Below are 18,318 nucleotides of genomic sequence, written 5' to 3'. Positions count from 1 at the left end.
ACTAGGTCAGTGGTGTTTTGAAATAAGCAATAGCTTCCAAAAGGAATCAGGATTTCCACCCCAGACATGTCTGTCAAGCCCAGGTATATCCTTCAGGCACTGACACAGTGCTTTCCAGACAGGATATGTATATAAAGGATTACCAACTACTCTGTCCTCAAAGTGCAGTCTCCGGCACAGACTCGTTACACCAAAAGGAAGAGAGGCAGGTGCCTCTCTTCTTTATATACAGGTGACAGCACATAAAGAAAACTGCATTTTCATTTCAGCTTCCTCAGTCTAGGGTTTTAAATGTCTTTAAAATTCTGGTGCTGTGTCAGATTCAGGCTCATCTCATCACCAAAGTTTGCAGCATCACACTGTGGAAAGTGGGTACTTTTTGTATTTCCCTCCCAGGTAAGAGACTAACATTCTACCAGTACCTACAGAAGGTACTTGTTATCTGTAATTCTTATTAACTTCTGGCTCAACAATTCACCCTGCATCTACAGTGTCATTAATTCCTGAGACAGAGCAGCCAGGGAGACTGCTTTTTCATGTGCTTCTCTCTGCTCTCTTGACAGCATTGAGAAGATATTTGAATAAATTATCCTGCAGGATCTGGATTAAGAAGCCATGTTGGAGGAATATGGTTAGTACTGTAAGCCTGGACAGTCTACCAGTGAAATGCAGCCAGCTGAGTATTATCAGAAACAGTCAGCTTGGGCTAAGTACAAACTCCATTGGGGTTAACAACCTTTCCTCAGTTTACACAGAAGCTGTGCCAATTTACACACACACTGTAATTCTAGTTGTGGGTGCCTATCAAATTATCTGATAGCTTCAGACAGACCTTTTTGCAGAGCATGACATTTTTATAGCATACTCCTTGATGCTTTGTGAAGCACAGAACAATAAAAGGCAGACATCATCTGGTCAGAACTATAAACTACATAGAGCTCAAACCAGATTTGTTTCACTAATTAATGTCACTGGTTAATATAAATGTTTGTCATTAAATGAGCACACTATACATCTGTTAGAGAAGGCTGCAGGAAATTAATGTTTAAAAGAGCTGACACCTCTGTTTGTAACACTGTTCAAGCATTGCTGTGACTACTGCAAAACAGGTGAGAATTGTCAGTTATAAGACACATGCCTCAGTACTTCCATGTTCAAATTACCACTGGAATAAGACTGTATTTGTCTGTTTATTTTGTCATTAATAGCAATGATGTTCCTGGTCACTTAGACTGATAGAGCCTGCCTGTTCCAGAGTTCAAGGATTCCAGGTTGAGAGAGAGGCGAGACACAGTGGATAAAAAACAACTAGTCTATTACTATGGGAAAAGATAGGGAGGAAGAGCCGGCAAAGGGTAAAAGAGACACTGATGGATATTTCTGGTGAGTGTTTATCTTACCAATCCCAAAGACCATGCGATGCTGATCAGGAAACCAGCTCTGAGAGACATCATCACAGTGCAAGGTTGCAGGCTCAACCTTAGCAGGTATCTCCGCAGAGGCAACATTGACCTGGGTGATACAATGGTCTGCCTTTCCGCATTGCATGAGACTCGGGCTTTTATGCTAGTGAAAGGGCACACTCTTTCCAAAGTATGGGGCCAGCCTACATTGGAAGGAGGGGCTAGTTATGGCTATTTGCTAAGACTGCGCGATTCGCACAAAAGGGTCTCTGTTCGAGGATTTCCAAAGTGGACTGCAGGACTTTTAGGGGATTTTAGGGGAGGAGCCACCATGAACCATTATCTCATGTGTCTTGCAACTGGTATAAGACTCCCTTTTGCTAACAGCAGTGTTAACTCACCTATTTTCAAGGTCATGTTCTCACAACCCATACCAAATGGTACTGCTCTATTTTTGTGTGTTTCACCACGACCATTATCTATTGTCACTGACAAACTGCCAAAACCTTTAGGCAACCCCTTCATCAGGAGGAACTTAGATCTTAACTCTTGCCAGCACATCTACACCCATGATGGGATGTGGAGCATGGGAAACCATCCTACTTTTAAATACAGTTCATATCCGAGCCCTGAAACTTCCCTTACAATGAGCACTGTGCAAATGGCAGTCATGACTTCTGGACATAGATGTAGAAGGCTTTGGGAAGGGAGAGGCCTTGCTCTGCTTCATGCAGCCGTTCTACTCTTGAAACAAGAGTTAGCTGCACTGGTCCTGAAGGAGGAAGAGGGCAGCTCTGACAGCTTTGGCAACTTTTACATGGCTCAGGTACCACTGCAGAGCGAGGAAAGATTCCAGGGCTTCAGGTTGTCCTCAGTCCTTTAGGATCTTCATCCTCTACACAAGATCATGCCTGCCTCTACAAACACTGCTCTTCAGTTGGAAATTACTCCAAGGACTGGCAGAACTCAATCTCCAGGATATAAACCAGGGAGAAGGAGGGAGAGAAAAATTGGGAAGGAGTAGACCCATTACTGGTTCAAAGCACACATTTGTAAGCATGTGATCGGTGGGAGCAACTGACACAATGGTATTACACACATCTCCTGCTCCCTATAGTGATTGATTTCACAGCCTAAAAATAGACAAGGAGACCAGAAAAATGGCTTGCCTCTGCCTGCTTTCTTCATTACTTCAAATATTGTCTGTGTGAGCACAGCACTGCCCTCTGCTCTGGCTGGCATGGGTCCTAGAGGAACAAACCTGCACAGAGTTGACAGTGTCAGGTTGTCCCCTTTCACAGTAGTTTCAGATAGATTAGTCCTTATTGCAGAGGGGAAGGCACTGGTAAAGACCATCACAATGATCACACAAAGATTGATGTACCCATTTGTGGACATTTGTGCCACTTTCATCATAAGGAAGCAGTTACTGGGGGCCAGGAGTTGTTATTCTATTGTTGTAGTTGCCCTACCTTAAGGTTATGTGAGTTTCCAAAATATATAGGGAGGATTCATGTCTGTCTTCTCAAGTATTAGCTAATCAAATAGTGTATTCTTCTGCCCACAACACCAGAGCTCTAAAATACTGCAGTGGTCTCCATGGAAATAGTATCAGGTCTATATATTGGTATTAAGGTTTTCAGTAAGGAAGAAATTAACATTTTACTTTTGAGTATGCAGACAGTTTGGAACAAAACCATTTTATCTTCAATAATTCCCAGACTTTTGCACATGGAAAGAGGTATGGCAGCTGTCCACAACCTCTTTGCTCCCTCCTCCCTACCTGCCTTCCCTAAATAGAAGAAGCAATCATTTTATAAAAGTGCTGGGAGCTGCAAAAAGATCTTGCTGCTGAGAGTTTTAAAAATAAGTAATTTTAAACTTTCCACTGGTTGGGATTTTTTATGACATGGAAATTTTGTATTCTAGATACTTCCAAAAAGAGACCCCAGCATCCCAGTCGCAACCAAATGCATAGTAAGAAGAATCCTCCTATTTATCATTTCAGACCCTACCTTTTTTGTGAATTACCTCCCTGAAGGAAATTAAGGGAAACTGGTGGAGTTCATTCAGGAATCTCCTGAGGCACTTCGTCCCAACCCATCCTTGCCTGTAAGAGCAGACATGGTAAGAGTCATCCTTCACATGGTTTAATGGTTTCAGTCAGTAGTTTTACGCCTTAGCATTAAAAATGCATTGCTGGGTGGGAATCAGGATGAATGTGCACTGATGCCAGGCTAGCACTTCCTGGGGAGCCTGCAGGACTGCAGTGGTCTGATGAACATCCTCATCTGAAATATCCCAGTGACTTGTGCAAGTTTAGGGTCACTGAGAGTGCCATAACAGATTTGTCTCTACCTTCTTTGGTCTGAAGTGTCAAACTAGTTGAAAATGCAGCTGCCCATCATGTGACTGTAGCAGCTGTTCCCTGATTCCTGTGGTTTTGTGCCATTTTACATACAGCAACTAGACTGTCCTGGGTATCAGTGTCATCAGCATTCCTAATCCAACATTTCAGATGGGAAGAAATTAGCAGTAAAATTTACAAGTGTACTGCTGAAAGGAGGCAAAATCTGTCTTCTAAGTCAGTTTGATACAGCTGTCTTCTAGAGCCTTCTCTTTATTTTTGGTTTGCTTGTACCAGAATCCAGTCAAGCAAATAACAGGTAAAGCTTCAGTGACTTAGGACCTCTCCTTTAAAGTCAAGCTTGAACAAATCATCTACCTATTGCATACAAATTATAGGTTTTTCTGGTCTTGTATATATTAGCAAGTAGTAGGAGAACTGGGGGTGTTGAATTTTCTTACAAATTTTTTGTTTTATTCACACAGGTCAGATTGTTGCAATGGAAAAAAAAATACCCTTGGTTTTTCGAACTTTGCTAATTCTTACAGTTGGCTGCGTCCCAGAAAAAAGGACAATGGAAGATCTGAGTCAGAATGCCTTACAGCTCTTGAGGAACCAAAAAGAAGGGAAGGATTTTCTACACCATTAAGTATTGATTGCTCCTTTCTTCTGGGTAATCAACACACAATCTGTGGTAAAGAGCAAAATTAAATCTTTAAGAGGCTCCTCATATTAGTCTGCTCAATTTTCATTACAGAACTGCTGGATTCTGCTTTCCTCTATCCATTATAAGAAATACCATTTCTCTCCAGGGTCTTCCTTACTGTTTCAATGCCATCACTTCTGGGTTTAAGGGAGAATCCAACAAAATAGGGGAGATGGAGTGGAGGAAAGAACAGAGAAAGGTGCTGAACCTTTTGCTAGGGTTGAAATCCCTCTGTTCTTTTCATGTGGAATGTGGCAGTGTCAGGACTGCAGAGATACTGCAATCTCCTAAGAAGAAAAACACATTTCAGATACAGCTTCTCTGTGTATCTTTGCCTTTGCTACCAAGGTGAAGACAAAAAGTAAATCAATTGTCCTGTCTCTTGGTTCAAACAGGCATGAACTAAGGAGAGTGAGTGCAGCAGAGACCTTGGCCTCAGCTGCCTAAGGACTGCTCAGAAGCATTTGCAGAGAAAGAAGTAAAAGCTGGCAGCTGTACTTACCAAGACCAAAGCCCCATGTCCTGTCTGATAGCAACACGTAGGGGAAGACCAGAAGAACACAGCAAGCAGTTGGCAGCCTTTCTTGAGCTGAATCTCAGTTCCTGGATGTTATGGATTTAAATCTGATTGTCCTTGGATTTTTCATCCCTGAATACGTCTAGCAGTTCCCAAAGATTGGATTTTAAACTGGTTCAAAGTACCCTGTGCCAGTGATTATAGGTTGATCAAACTACATTTGCTTGCGGCCAGATCATGTCCCTGACTGACCTGAGCACCATGCATCATGAGGGCTATTGGTCTCATTATGTTAGTGTCTTTGCTTGAATTCAATGTCAGAATCATGTTTTGTCCTCTTTGAGCCCAGCTGTGTACTGAGATTTGCAAACATCTTAGTATGACCCCCAGACTTGCTGCAAATCTTCTTTGGCAACCAGTGGTGCATCAGCTGCTGTTATAGAATGACATTTTGTTGGTACCCATAGAGACAGACGTTTCCCAGTCCTTTGGTGAAGACCTGGTTTCATGTCTACCCACACACAATTCAGAAAAGGGAGGGATAAGATGAATGCTGCCAGACAACTGGAGATTTAATGTAATTATTCTGAGCTCACCCGGAATCCACTGTAATCACCATCAAGAGAAAAGGAGTGGAGCCAGTTCTCGAGGCTTTGGCAGAGCAGGCTTGGGCAGAGCTAAGGCAGAGCTTATTACCGAATAGCTACAGCTCACCACAGCCTCTCCTTTTCTGGCCAGATGCCAGTAATGAGTAGTCATAAGATGAAAGTACTACCAGGTCCACTTCTCAGGTACTACTAAAAACAGCAAGCAGCAATTTTTCGTATTTGGCTGTGTGATATGGAGAGAGATGCCACACACTTGGGAACATCAAATATCACAGAAAACAAGTGACCTGGACACAAGGCAGAGTGAACACAGAAAGTTTGTCAGCTGTTTCATTAGATCACCAGTACTAATCATATGCATGTGTCACCAGTACTAGCTCCTGTAGTCTAGACATACTATGAGGGAAATAGCTTTTTGGTGGAGGAGCAGTCTTTTACCCTGCTAGACAGAAAGCTTCGACTGTGGGACACTGTCTCCTCACTGTTCTGCCACAAGTAAGGAGACAAGTTTTGTTTTCATGACAATAAATTCAAATCCTTATCCTCTGGTGCGTCTTTAATAGTGCTTTGGAAATGGATCTAGTTTTTAATTGGAGTCTCAGGAATTTAAAATTGCATTGCTGTCAGTGGAGCCAAGCAGCTGTCTTGGGAAAGAAAAAGAATCAAAGAAAATGGTCCTAGCTTTGTCACATAAATAACAAGCAGCCACAGTTTTGCATATGCCTTCTCTGAGAAGAGCAATATGATTAATTTGAAGTGGGATGGTGTTCTTGTAGCTGACCTTGAAGAGTTCTCAAATAGTCAAGGGCTTTGAAGCAGGATGAAATGTCTTGTTAGAAATTAAAGACATCAACAGAATGGCATTTGGCATTACTTTAAACAATGAGGGTTACGTTCAACCAACCCACTTAGCCTCAGGAAGGTCAGGTCCTGGTTACTCCCTCATAGCTGCCACATAAGTCACCAGTATCTCAGACCAAGAGTCACGGTATTTTCTTACAGTAATCTCTTAGAGTGGTATTCTTCGGGGAGTATGAACTGCTTCAAGTCTGCTCTGTCTGCAGTAGGTCAGCATTTCTCCAGTAGAAGTGTTAGCGGTTAGACAAATAAGAATTTGATTGCAGCTGTCAGCACAATTAGGCCAGTGGTGGGAGGGTTTGGAAATCCAACTCATGCTGTCATTAAGAAAAGATGAAAGGGGGGTGGGATGCGGGTGTACAAAACAAGCAATCCAGCCACATGTCTGCTCTCCTACATGGAGTTCATAACATTGGAAGCAGCAACAAGACAATTAACCTAATTGATTATGTATATGTCATCCGCAGGAATAGGATTAATAAGATGAATTTAATAATGGACCTCACCACTTCCTCTCTTTCCTGTTCTGAGTCCCTGCCATACATGAGCACTCTTGTTAAAAGAGCTGTTTTCAAGCGACAGTTTCTAACTGTTGTAGGGCCCTTGGAAGACCTTGAGAGAAACATCTGCCAGCAAGGGAAAGTGTATAACAACCTGCTGTTGAGTATACTGGTGGAGGTAGGTCTCAGTCCTGCTGGCATTTAAGATTCTGCCTGTTTCTTTCATAACTTCAGATTCTAAAATCTTCGAGTCCCCAGGTACTATAAATCAGTTCTGCCAGTGTGTCACACAATGGTCGGTTGTAAAAGACCAGAGAGGCCCTAGAGAGGGACAAAGGACAAGAAACACAGTCTAGCAGGACTAGACATCTACTCTACTAATGTTTAGCCAAGCCTTGGTCCCTCAGGAAGGTCTGAGACATCAGTGTAGCTGAAATGCAGCCTACCGGTGATACATGTGGAAGTATGTTTTCCCTTATTTATTGCTTTCCTCAAGAAGCATTGTTGTACTCCAGGCAGATATTGGAAATAAACCTCTTTTATGCAAAGCTGATATGATAGTGTGATTCATTTTTCTCTGCATTAGACTAAGAACTTTACAGGCAGTTGAACTGCTAGCAATTTGCACTTTGGTCTATTTCAGACTTCAGAAAATAAGATTTCTGATTTTAGATGCTTATGTGCGAAAGTTACTCATGAAACAAAGGATTCATTGTAAAATACCATATTGACCTCTGAAGCAGAAAACAAAAGTTGCAGCCTAATGAATAAAATGACTCAGTGTTTATTCTAACGGATAACACTTTCTGTGTGCATCGCATTAGTTGATTCGAAGCAAAGTGTGACTGAAGCAGTGCAAAATCTACCTATTTAAAGAGCTCTGAAAACTACTTCATGAATTGATGGGCTACTCTCTTTCTATGCACCTTCATCATGCTTTAGCTCTTCCCCATCTCCTGCATACAGCTCTGTGCACAAAATACGGTGTGAAAACAGATACGCAGCAAACTGCTTAAAATTTTATTCAAGTGCCCCCTCCTGTGGATGTACAGCTACATGCAGTCAAACACAGCTTGAGAAACAATGAATTAGTCTAAGAAGAAAGTATCAGAAATATCTTTAGAGGAAGAATTCGAAATTGATCCTGTGAATACATAAGATTAAGTGGCTTACGGCATGGTTTCGTCTTTGAAAATCTCTTTCATTTAAGGAACTTTATTAGTGTTTGCTCCTGTATGTACTCCATACAGCTAGACCCCTTTTGAATGTCATGGTTTAGAAAAACAGTTCTGCAAATTCAGCCCAAATCTTCACAGTTGTATCAATGATAAGAAGATCAGTGGCAGTGTTTATATTTGGACACGATCAAACAGGAAAATGTGTGAAAAAAAGGTGTATAATGAGGGAAAAATAATGAGGGATTAGCTGCTATTTCTACTTCAAAGGGAAATCCTGTCATGGTACTGTATAGACAGATCAGGGGAGACTTAGCAGTATTCATGTTCTTAACAGCTCATGGGTAGTGACTAGTCAGTACGAGATGCTGAGGACATCTCCTAAATATGACCTTGGTCCCAAAAAACATTAGCTTACAGATTTGCCCCACAGCTCAGCAGGATCTGTTCTTTCCAAGGTTAGTTTACAGGCTATTGTCGTCTACAATACCCAACCAGCCTGCTCAAGTTTTCCCCAGGGTGACACAACTCTTCTTCACTGCAGTTTAAATATATTGCTTCCTAATTACTACTACAAGGCTTTAACTTTCCTGGAAACCTCTGGCTTTTGTGCTTTCTCCAAGCAGACCAATTGCTTAGTCTGCCTTCAGAGGTCTTTCAACACATGCCCTGGTCCTAAGCACATTACAGGCAAGTTAATCCTTGCCAGTTTACACTGTCAGGGACCAACAGAGATAGCCACCTCCCCTGTAAAAGATGGGAGGGTTGCAGAAAAGGACAGCTGTAGGCTAAGCATGGGAACTAAAGGCTGTTCATGTATTCAGGCCCCTGACTGTAATGTACTAGTAGTCTAAAGCCTAGTCCTCAGGACAGTGCTGTAGTGGCAAGTATCCAAGATCAGAAGATACTATCCTGGAAATAGTTACAGATGAGGGTAGGTGACCTAAGCTTTATTTCTTACTGAAAGAAGGAAAAATTTGGTAACACTTAAAAAGAGAAAACTCTAAACCAGAAAGTTAATCCCAAGAGCATCCTATGAGGTTTCATTTCAAATTACCCAGCTGGTGTAAAATGGCAGGAGTTCCCAAGCGGTCCATTTTCTTCATAGTTGTCTATTTTCTTCATATGTGGCAGCCCAGCAAGCCTAATTTTCATTCATGTCAAACCCTGTTTCACTCTGGCAGTCCTCCAAGAGATCTTCAATACAAAATACCACTTACATAGGATGTTCTCCTGTAGTACCTTAGCTTAAAGTTAAGGCTAAAAAAAACTTTATGGCAACTGTACTTTCTTCTCTACCTCCAATGCTCAGACTACTTTCAGTCTGGACTGCAAGGTCTGGCAGTGACTTCTACAGAGTCTGCTAGAAGTCATCCATGTCAACTTTATTTATCCCAGTTTTGAAGGTTTTGGGAATTTTGAACTTCATCTTTGGGAAGAAGTTCTGCTCCAGGACCCCCAGCACTTTGGTGGTCAGGAAGACACTGCTCCCTCACCATTTCCTATTATGGGAGGAACTTTTTTCCCCCAGCCCCTGATTTGAGGTTCAGAGACTTAAGAGATGTGGGAAGAACAACTGTCAGTGAAAACTGGGACAAAAATGTTCTGGAGTACCTCAGCCTTCTCCATGTCAGTTGGCAAAAGATCCTTCATCTCAGTCAACAGGAAGGCACAAAGCACAAAAGAAGCCCACATCATTATTCCTCACATCCTTTACTGAATTCAGCTCCAACTGTGCCCTTCTGATTTCATCCCCATGGTCCCTTGCAGTGTGCCTGTATTCCTCCCAGGTTGTATGTCCCCACTTCCAATTCCTGTGCATTTCTCTCTTGTGGTTCAATTCGGCAGGAGGGCCTTATTCAGCTGTGCTGGTCTCCTACATTCCTTACCTGATTTCTAGCACATGAGAATCAACAGTTATTGTCCCCTTATGTAAAGCAGTTTTAGATAGCTGTGTTCCTTTATCCCAGAGGGCAGTTTTCCAGGGTTAGCCCGTCCACCACTGCTTTGAAAAACTGAGAAGTTTATTTCATGTACGGTTTAGGGTCTTGACTACACTTTCTTCCTCACCTATATCTCTTGAGATCACAGAGAGACAAGCAGTTCTGCATTCGCTCTTCTCCCTTGCCAAGCTCAGTCAAAGAGAGGCCATCTTGGTGCAGCATCAGGCTCTGAGGCACTACAGGGAAAATGAGAATACGATGGGTTATTTCCACAGCCTATTCAAACCGCAATCCTTTTTCTATTCCTATGTTATCTTCACTGTAAGTGATACAAAGATAGCTTAGCACTCCGTAGGAGGTGACAAGGTATCCATAACGATGGTGAGGATGAGGGAAAGGGAACAGCATGGTGAAATTGCCATGTTACAGTGCCTGAAACAGAGAGGGATTTATCTACTTTAAGGTGTGGCAAGTAGAACTCCTTTGAATTCTTGGAGTCAAAGCCTTGCAGACCTCTTACTTCATGATAATCAACGACCAGTGAGACAGCTGTGCTGCAGAAGTGATGCAGACATCCATGCAGGGTTGCATAGCAAGAATTTACAGATCATATTTCCACTCAGGAGCCCCCACTCCAAGCTGTGGTGTGACAGAAAAAAATGCTCCACTTTCTTCTCAAAGCTTGCTCTGATGGTTCATGGCAGGCAGCAATGTTGGGGCTGTTTGGCACTGTGTCCCCCCATCACCCTGCAGATTTTATCTGGGGAAGACTGGACCCCATCCAGCCTCTCCTTGGCCCAAAGGCCATCACGAACTGAACACAGAAAATACCTTCTGGAGAAGTGGTTACCTCCTATAGGCTCTCCATGGGGGTGTGAGGGGTGCAACCACTTTCAGCAAATGGATGTCAGAGCTTGAGGTTGGTGGCATAGGTTTGACAGCTCAAGAAGGAGCAAATTCCTGAAAGTGAGCCAAGGGCTGCCTTTGATGTTCAGTGGGAGGAAGCAGGGGAGCCCAGAGGGCTGGCCAGCACTGCAGGGGCATGGAGAGAGACTGTGGAACTTTGTTCTGCAGGCACCCAGGCAGACACAAGGTGTTATTAAATGAACCCTTCTGCTGCCTGTGCCTGGGGATGTCTTCCATGGCCAGGGTGACCTGACAGGGCCCTGGTTTCCTGGGTTCAGCTGTCACAATTATTTTTCTTCCTCCTAGTAGCTGGTACAGGTCTGTGTTTTGGCTTTAGTCTGAAAACAATGCTGATAATACACCAATTCTTTTAGTTATTGCTGAGCAGCGCTTTCTTCAATCAAGGACTTTTCAGTCTTGTACTCTGCCAGTTGAAGAAGGGCACAGGAAGCCAGGAGGAAGCAAAGACAGGACACCTGACCCAAACTAGCCAAAGAGGTATTCCATACCACAGCACATCATGCGCAGTATATAAATAGGGGGGAGTTACCTGGAAGGCCCAGATCACTGTTTGGGTCGAGCTGGGTATCGGCTGGAGGTTGATGAGCAATTGTATTGTGTATTACTGCTGTTTATTGTTTTTTCCTTTCCCTTTCTAGCTTTATATTCTCTCCTCTTGTTATTTCCCTTATCATTATCATTATTAGTAGCAGTTTTATATTATACTTTAGTTATGGGGCTATTCTTATGTCAACCCATGGGATTTAAATTCTTTCAGTTCTCCTCCCCCTCCTGCTGCAACTAGGGTGGAAAATGAGGAGTGAGCGAGAGGCTGCATGGTTCTGAGTTACAGGCTGGGCTTAAACCACAACAGTTCTTTTTGGCACCCAACATGGGACACAAAGGTTTGTGATAAAGACAGGTATGACCAGAGTGTCTAATCATATTTGTGATAAGCATTTATTGGTTTGGATTAATAGTCACTCATCATAATGTTGATTTATTTGCTCTTGCAGTTGTTGCACTTGTTCTCAGAGTTTCAGTATGTCGCAACTTACTTGCATCTACTATTTGCTGTTTTAGTGTTTATCAGCTTTGTGACCTGGGCTAAGGTTCTTGTTTCACTGTACTTTATGATAATGGCTTGTAATACAATAAAATTATTTGATCTGGTATGTGTTCTCAGTGTGGTTATCACTTCTATACTTTGGAAGGCATATAATGAGAATAATTAACAATTACACCTCTTTTTTGCCCTCCCTGGAGAGTCAACCTACGGAGAAGACATCCTCCCACACCTTCCATTCCCCCGCCAGGCTGTTTGCAGTAGATTTGGGGAATTTTAAAGATTTTTGACATCCTTTGAATACCCTTGAAACAAGCTTGCTCCTTTTCCTGGGAGCCATTATTTTTTTGAATGTAGTTCAGGTTTTATTTAAGGTTAAGAAACTACCTAAGAATACCACCAAGATATCTTCCCAAATGCTGGTCAGTCATGAGTGGGTGTGTGGCATCATATGGGCAAGCATCTGGGTCAATTGGCTCCTCCAGTGCTTTGGAACTTCACCCCTGAACAAGTGAGAAATATGGAAAAACTAGTAAAACAAATGGGGTGTGCTGTCACATGGCCCAGAAGAGGAATGATTTCAAACGGGGCCCTGAGCAACAACAAGCCTTTGAGCAAATTAAACGAGAGAGAGTTCATGAAGTAGCCCTTGGACCAGTCCAGACCAGGCCAGATGTAACAAATGTGCTGTACACTGCAGCTGGGGAGAACGGTCCTACCTGGAGCCTCTGGCAGAAAGCTCCAGGGGAGACCCAAGGTCGACCCTTCAGCTTCTGGAGCTGGGGATACAGAGGATCTGGGGTCAGTTATACTCCCACTAAAAAAGAGATACTGGCAGCCTATGAAGGAGTTTGAGCTGTTGCAGAAGTTACAGGCACTGAAGCACAGCTCCTCCTGGCACCCCGGTTGCCCGTTCTCGGCTGCATGTTCAAAGGCAGGGTATCCTCTACACATCATGGAACCAACGTTACATGGAATAAGTGGGTTGTACTGATCACACAACGATCTCAAATAGGAAATCCCAGTCATTCAGGAGCCCTAGATATCATCATGGGCTGGCCAGAAAAGATTTTGGAATGTCACCAGAGGAGGAGGTGATGCGTGCTGAAGAGGACCCACCATACAATAAACTGTCAGAAAGTGAGAAGCAGTATGCCTTGTTTACTGATGGGAAAGCATCAGAGATAGAAGGCAAAGGCATGGAGCCCCCTGCGACAAGTTGCAGAAGCTGCTGAAGGAGAGGGTGAATCGAGTCAGTTTGCCGAGATGAAAGCCATCCAGCTGGCCCTGGACATTGCTGAACGAGAAAAGTGGCCAGTACTTTATACTGACTCAAGGATGGTGGCAAATGCCTGTGGCTCCAGCAATGGAAGTAGAGCAACTGGCAACACAGAGGTAAACCCGTCTGGGCTGCTTCGTTGTGACAAGATATCGCTGCCCAGGTGCAGGACCTGGTGGTGAAGGTACACCATGTAGATGCCCATGTAGCCAAGAGTCGGGCCACTGGGGAACACCAGAACAACCAACAGGTCAATAAAGCTGCTAAGATTGAAGTGGCTCAGATGGACTTAGATTGGTAACATAAGGGTTGTCGTGGTTTAAACCCAGCCAGACAGCTCATTCACTCACTCCCCACCTTCTTTCTCTCCCCCTACTCCCGGAGGGATGGAGAGGAGAATCGAAAAGAATGCAACTCCCACGGGTTGAGATAAGAACAGTTTTAGTAACTAAGGTATAACACAAATCACTTACTGCTACCACCAATAATAATAATGATAAAGGAAATAACAAGGGAAGAGAATACAATACCTCAGCACCAGCTGACTGATAACTCACCCCCCCAGCCCGACCAAGCACTGACTGATACCTCCTCCAACCCTGCAGTCCTCTAGCCCTTCCAGGTAACTCTCCGTTACATCCTGGGCATGACATGCTGTGGTATGGAATACTTCTCTGGTCAGTTTGGGTCAGGTGTCCTGTCTCTGCTTCCTCTCGTCTTCCGCTCCTCCCTGGCAGAGCACGAGGCTCACAAAGTCCTTGGCCAAATCAAAGCATCATTGTTATCAGCTCTGTTCCCAGGCTGAAAGTCAAAACACTGCACTGCACCAGCTACCAAGGTGAAAAATGACTGCTACTTCTGAACCCAGGACAGTATCCACCCCTTATTCCATACCATTCACGTCATGCTTAGATCCCACATTTTCAATATATCATCACTCTTAGTGCATGGACCAGTCCCTATAAAGCTGCTGCGTCCATCTGGTCCATGATGCCAGGCTCCATCTCTCGTAACAGTCTTTCAGACCAGGAGAGACTGTGTGCAGTGTTCACGTTCATGAAAAACCTGGGCAATAGTGTCCATTGCTAAGTCCACCCCTCGATCATGAGTCCATCTCTATATTGCATCTCTGCTCTCATGGCCTGAAGTGCCATGGGCCCACCAGGCTCAAAATAATTCACTGTCCCCTTCAGCAGTTTCTGCAGGTTGTTGCTGGGGACTCCATACAGCTGCCTTCCATCTCCGATGCTTCCAAAGCACTGGAGGGGCCCAGTGGACTAGATACTTGCCCATACTGTCCCACACACCCTGCCACTCATGACTGTCCAGCTTTGGGGAAAATCTCCTGGTCCTCCTATATTGTCGTCTAACCCCAGACAAGACCCAAATCCAACTCTGCTTAACTTTTGAGATCAGACAAAATGGTTGTGGGTAGAACACAGCCTGTGTGTGTGCCAACATGCTGATCCCCATCACAACCAGCAGGCAGGTCCCAAGGATACCCAAAGGCCATTCAAAACCTTCAGACCTCTCAGTTGATGCTGCTGTAGTTGTCACTGGGGCTGGTGTAGCTGCTGTGCTTGCCGGCTCTCCCACCACCAGCTTCTCTTTTCCTGAGTCCAGCTCTTCCTCCTCTGCCTTGCTGGGAAATGCTGCGTGGTCTCCTGCATCCTCCTGGGGCTCGGCAGGCGGCTTCCGGGGAATGCTCTTGGCCGCAGTGGGGCTGGGCTCAGCCACAGGGCTTGGCTCCTCTATGGGGACCGATACCACAGCACGTCATGCCCAGGAGGTAATGGAGAGTTACCCGGAAGGGCTAGAAGATGGCAGGGTTGGAGGAGGTATGGGTCGGTGCTTGGTCAGGCTGGGGGGGCAAGTTATCGATCGGCTGGTGATGAGATGTTGTATTCTCTACCCTTGTTATTTCCTTTACCATTACTGTTATTGGTTGTAGCAGTAGTGATTTGTGTTACACCTTAGTTACTAAACTTATCTCAACCCGTGGGAGTCGGATTCTTTTTGGTTCTCCTTCCCATCCCTCCAGGAGCAGGGGGAGGCCAAAAAACGGGGGGGGGGGGGGGGGAATTGAGAGAGCGAGTGCGTGCTTTGTGGCTGACTTTGTTTAAACCACAACAAGGGTGAATTATTTTTAGCCTGGTGTGCCCATGGCACCTCAGGCCATCAAGGCAGAGATGCAACATATAGATGGGCTCATGATCAAGAGGTGGACTTAACAATGGACACTATTGCCCAGGTTATTCACGAATGTGAAATATGCTGCAATTAAGCAAGCCAAGCTGTTAAAGCCTCTTTGGTATGGAGGATGATGGCTGAAGTACAAATATGGGGAGGCCTGGCAGATTGACTGTATCACACTGCCACCAACCCGCCAAGGCAAGCGCCATGTGCTTACCATGGAGGAAGCAACCACCGGGTGGCTGGAAACATACGCTGTGCCCCATGCCACTGCTCGAACACTATCCTGGGCCTTGAGAAACAAATCTTGTGGCAACACTGCGCCCCAGAGAGAATTGAGTCAGACAATGGGACTCATTTCCAGAACAACCTTGTAGACACTTGGGCCAAAGAGCATGGCATTGAGTGAGTATATCACATCCCCTACCATGCACCAGCCTCTGGGAAAATCAAGCAGTACAATGGGCTGTTAAAAACTACACTGAGAGCAACGGGTGGGGGAAGTTTCAGGCATTGGGATACACACTTACCAAGGCCACCTGGTTGGTCAACACCAGAGGATCTGCCAACAGGGCTGGCCCAGCCCAGTCAGAACTTTTACATACTGTAAAAGGGGATAAAGTTCCTGTGGTGCACATAAAGAATGTGCTGGGGAAGGCAGTCTGGGTTATTCCTGCTTCAGGTAAAGGCAAACCCACTCCTGGGATTGTTTTTGCTCAGGGACACGGATATGCCTGGTAGGTAATGTGGGAAGATGAGAAAGTCCAGTGTGTACCTCAAGGGGATTTGATTCTGGGGAAAAACAGCCAATGAACTCAATTATATGCTGCTGCCTGCTATATAACACTTTCATAGCCCATCAGCTAAATGCCCATCTCCACTACTCTGGGCTTTGAAAAGAAGGTGTGTGCTGTCATTATCACTACCAGAGAATAAAGTCGTGGAAAAAGCAGGCAGCAGCAGCAGCAGGAGTCTCCCAGTACTGTCCTTAGGTCACCATTGACTGACCTGACTTCCCCCCAGTGACCCCCACAACAAAGAATGAACTTTGATGAGACCAGACAAGCTCAGCAGTGACCAGATGAGTTCAGCGGTGCTGTCAGCAGGCAACAACCCAGCACTGCACACTGTCTTTCCTGCCCTGAAAGGCTGTCGTGACAGATGAAGTCTGACATCATGGACTGAACTAATTCAGCAAACTTTCTAGGGACGGTCCGTGGACCAAGGAATGATATCTCTTTGTGTGTGCATATATGTATGTATATACATATATGAAAGAGACAAAAAGTGGTGGTATGGTGGAAAATGTGGAATCTGGGCATGACATGAATGGTATGGAATAAGGGGTTGGTGCTCTCCTGGGTTCAGCAGTAGCAGTCATTTTTCTCCTTCCTAGTAGCTGGTGCAGTGCTGTGTTTTGGCTTTAGTCTGAGAACACTGCTGATAACACACCAATGTTTTTGGTTGTTGCTGAACAGTGCTTGCCCTGATCAAGGACTTTTTTAGTCTGTCGTGCTCTGCCAGTGAGGGGGGGCACAACAAGCCAGGAGGAAGCAGAGGCAGGACACCTGACCCAAACTAGCCAAAGGGGTATTCCATACCACAGCACGTCATGCCCAGTACATAAACCAGGGGGAGTGACCTGGAAGGCCCAGATTGCTGCTCTGGTTGGAATCAGTTGGCAGGTGGTGAGCAATTATATTGTTCTCTTTCTCTTTTCCCTTTTAGTTTCATATTCTCTCCCTTTGTTATTTCCCTTAGTAGTAGTAGTAGTAGTAGTCTTGTATTATACTTTAGTTGTTGGACTGTTCTTATTTCAACCTGTGGGATTTACATTCCTTTGATCCTCCTCCCCATCCCATACCGAGTGCAGGGGAGAGGGAAAGAAGAAGGGAAGAGGGGCTGCATGGTTCTGGGTTACCAACTGGGCTTAAATCACACCACCTGGGAAGACATAGCTGAAGCTTCTGTGACTGGTTATGAAACACTGTTGCCAGTCAAGCATAAGAGAAGAAATGAAGTGATGGAGTGGGCAGTGATGCTGCTATAACACTGGACATCTGAGTGCCACAGGTGAGTATGGCCTATGGTGATGTCCCCAGATTGTGACCATGCATCTCTTGCTGCTCATTTCGCCCAGACAGGTCATGCCCACACTCCAGCTGAATAGTTGGTGAAGTTTGGAGTGCTGAGTGAGGCCTTGGTGCTGGTGCTGTGCATGGGGAATTGTTCAGTGCAGCTCTCAGTGCCATGCCTCAGAGGAGCACTCGCAGGAGTAGAAATGAGCTGGATGGGGAAACCTCACTCTGGGGTGGTGAGCTGGGTGCATTTCCTTCTTAGAGGGACCTGGGGATTTCTCTCCCCCTTCCTGAGCCAGCCAATGATTGTGTTCTCTCTTCCTTTTTTAGAGTGACACCTGATGCTGCAGTAGCAACAAGAGGGAAAAACGTGGCATCCCCAGCTCCTCCCCAGTCCACCATAGCCCATGGGGAGCACAGCACAGACATTGGAGACCCGCTGTCCAATATGCCTGGACAGCTCAGAGGAGGGGGCAAGCTATGTGCTACCATGCCTCCACCAATTCTGTTACATCTGCATTCTGCAGTGGTCTGAGAACAGCCCTGAGTGCCCCCTCTGCAGAAGGAGGATGACCTGCATCATGCACTCAGGGCAGGGGGATGACAACTTTCACGAGCATGTCATCTCACCACCATCAGATGGTGAAGAGCCATCAGGCAGCGACCATCAGAGAGCAGGAGCTCCTGGGCAGCCAGCTGCCCACAGCCCCCAGCACTCTGCAGCATCACAGCCACAAGC

This window comes from Pezoporus flaviventris, unplaced genomic scaffold, assembly GCF_033815535.1.
Source record: "Pezoporus flaviventris isolate CSIRO_AGI_PZ_B2104156 unplaced genomic scaffold, CSIRO_AGI_Pfla_v1 ptg000018l, whole genome shotgun sequence".
Classification (NCBI taxonomy): Eukaryota; Metazoa; Chordata; class Aves; order Psittaciformes; family Psittacidae; genus Pezoporus; species Pezoporus flaviventris.
Note: the sequence above shows the minus strand (reverse complement) of the source record.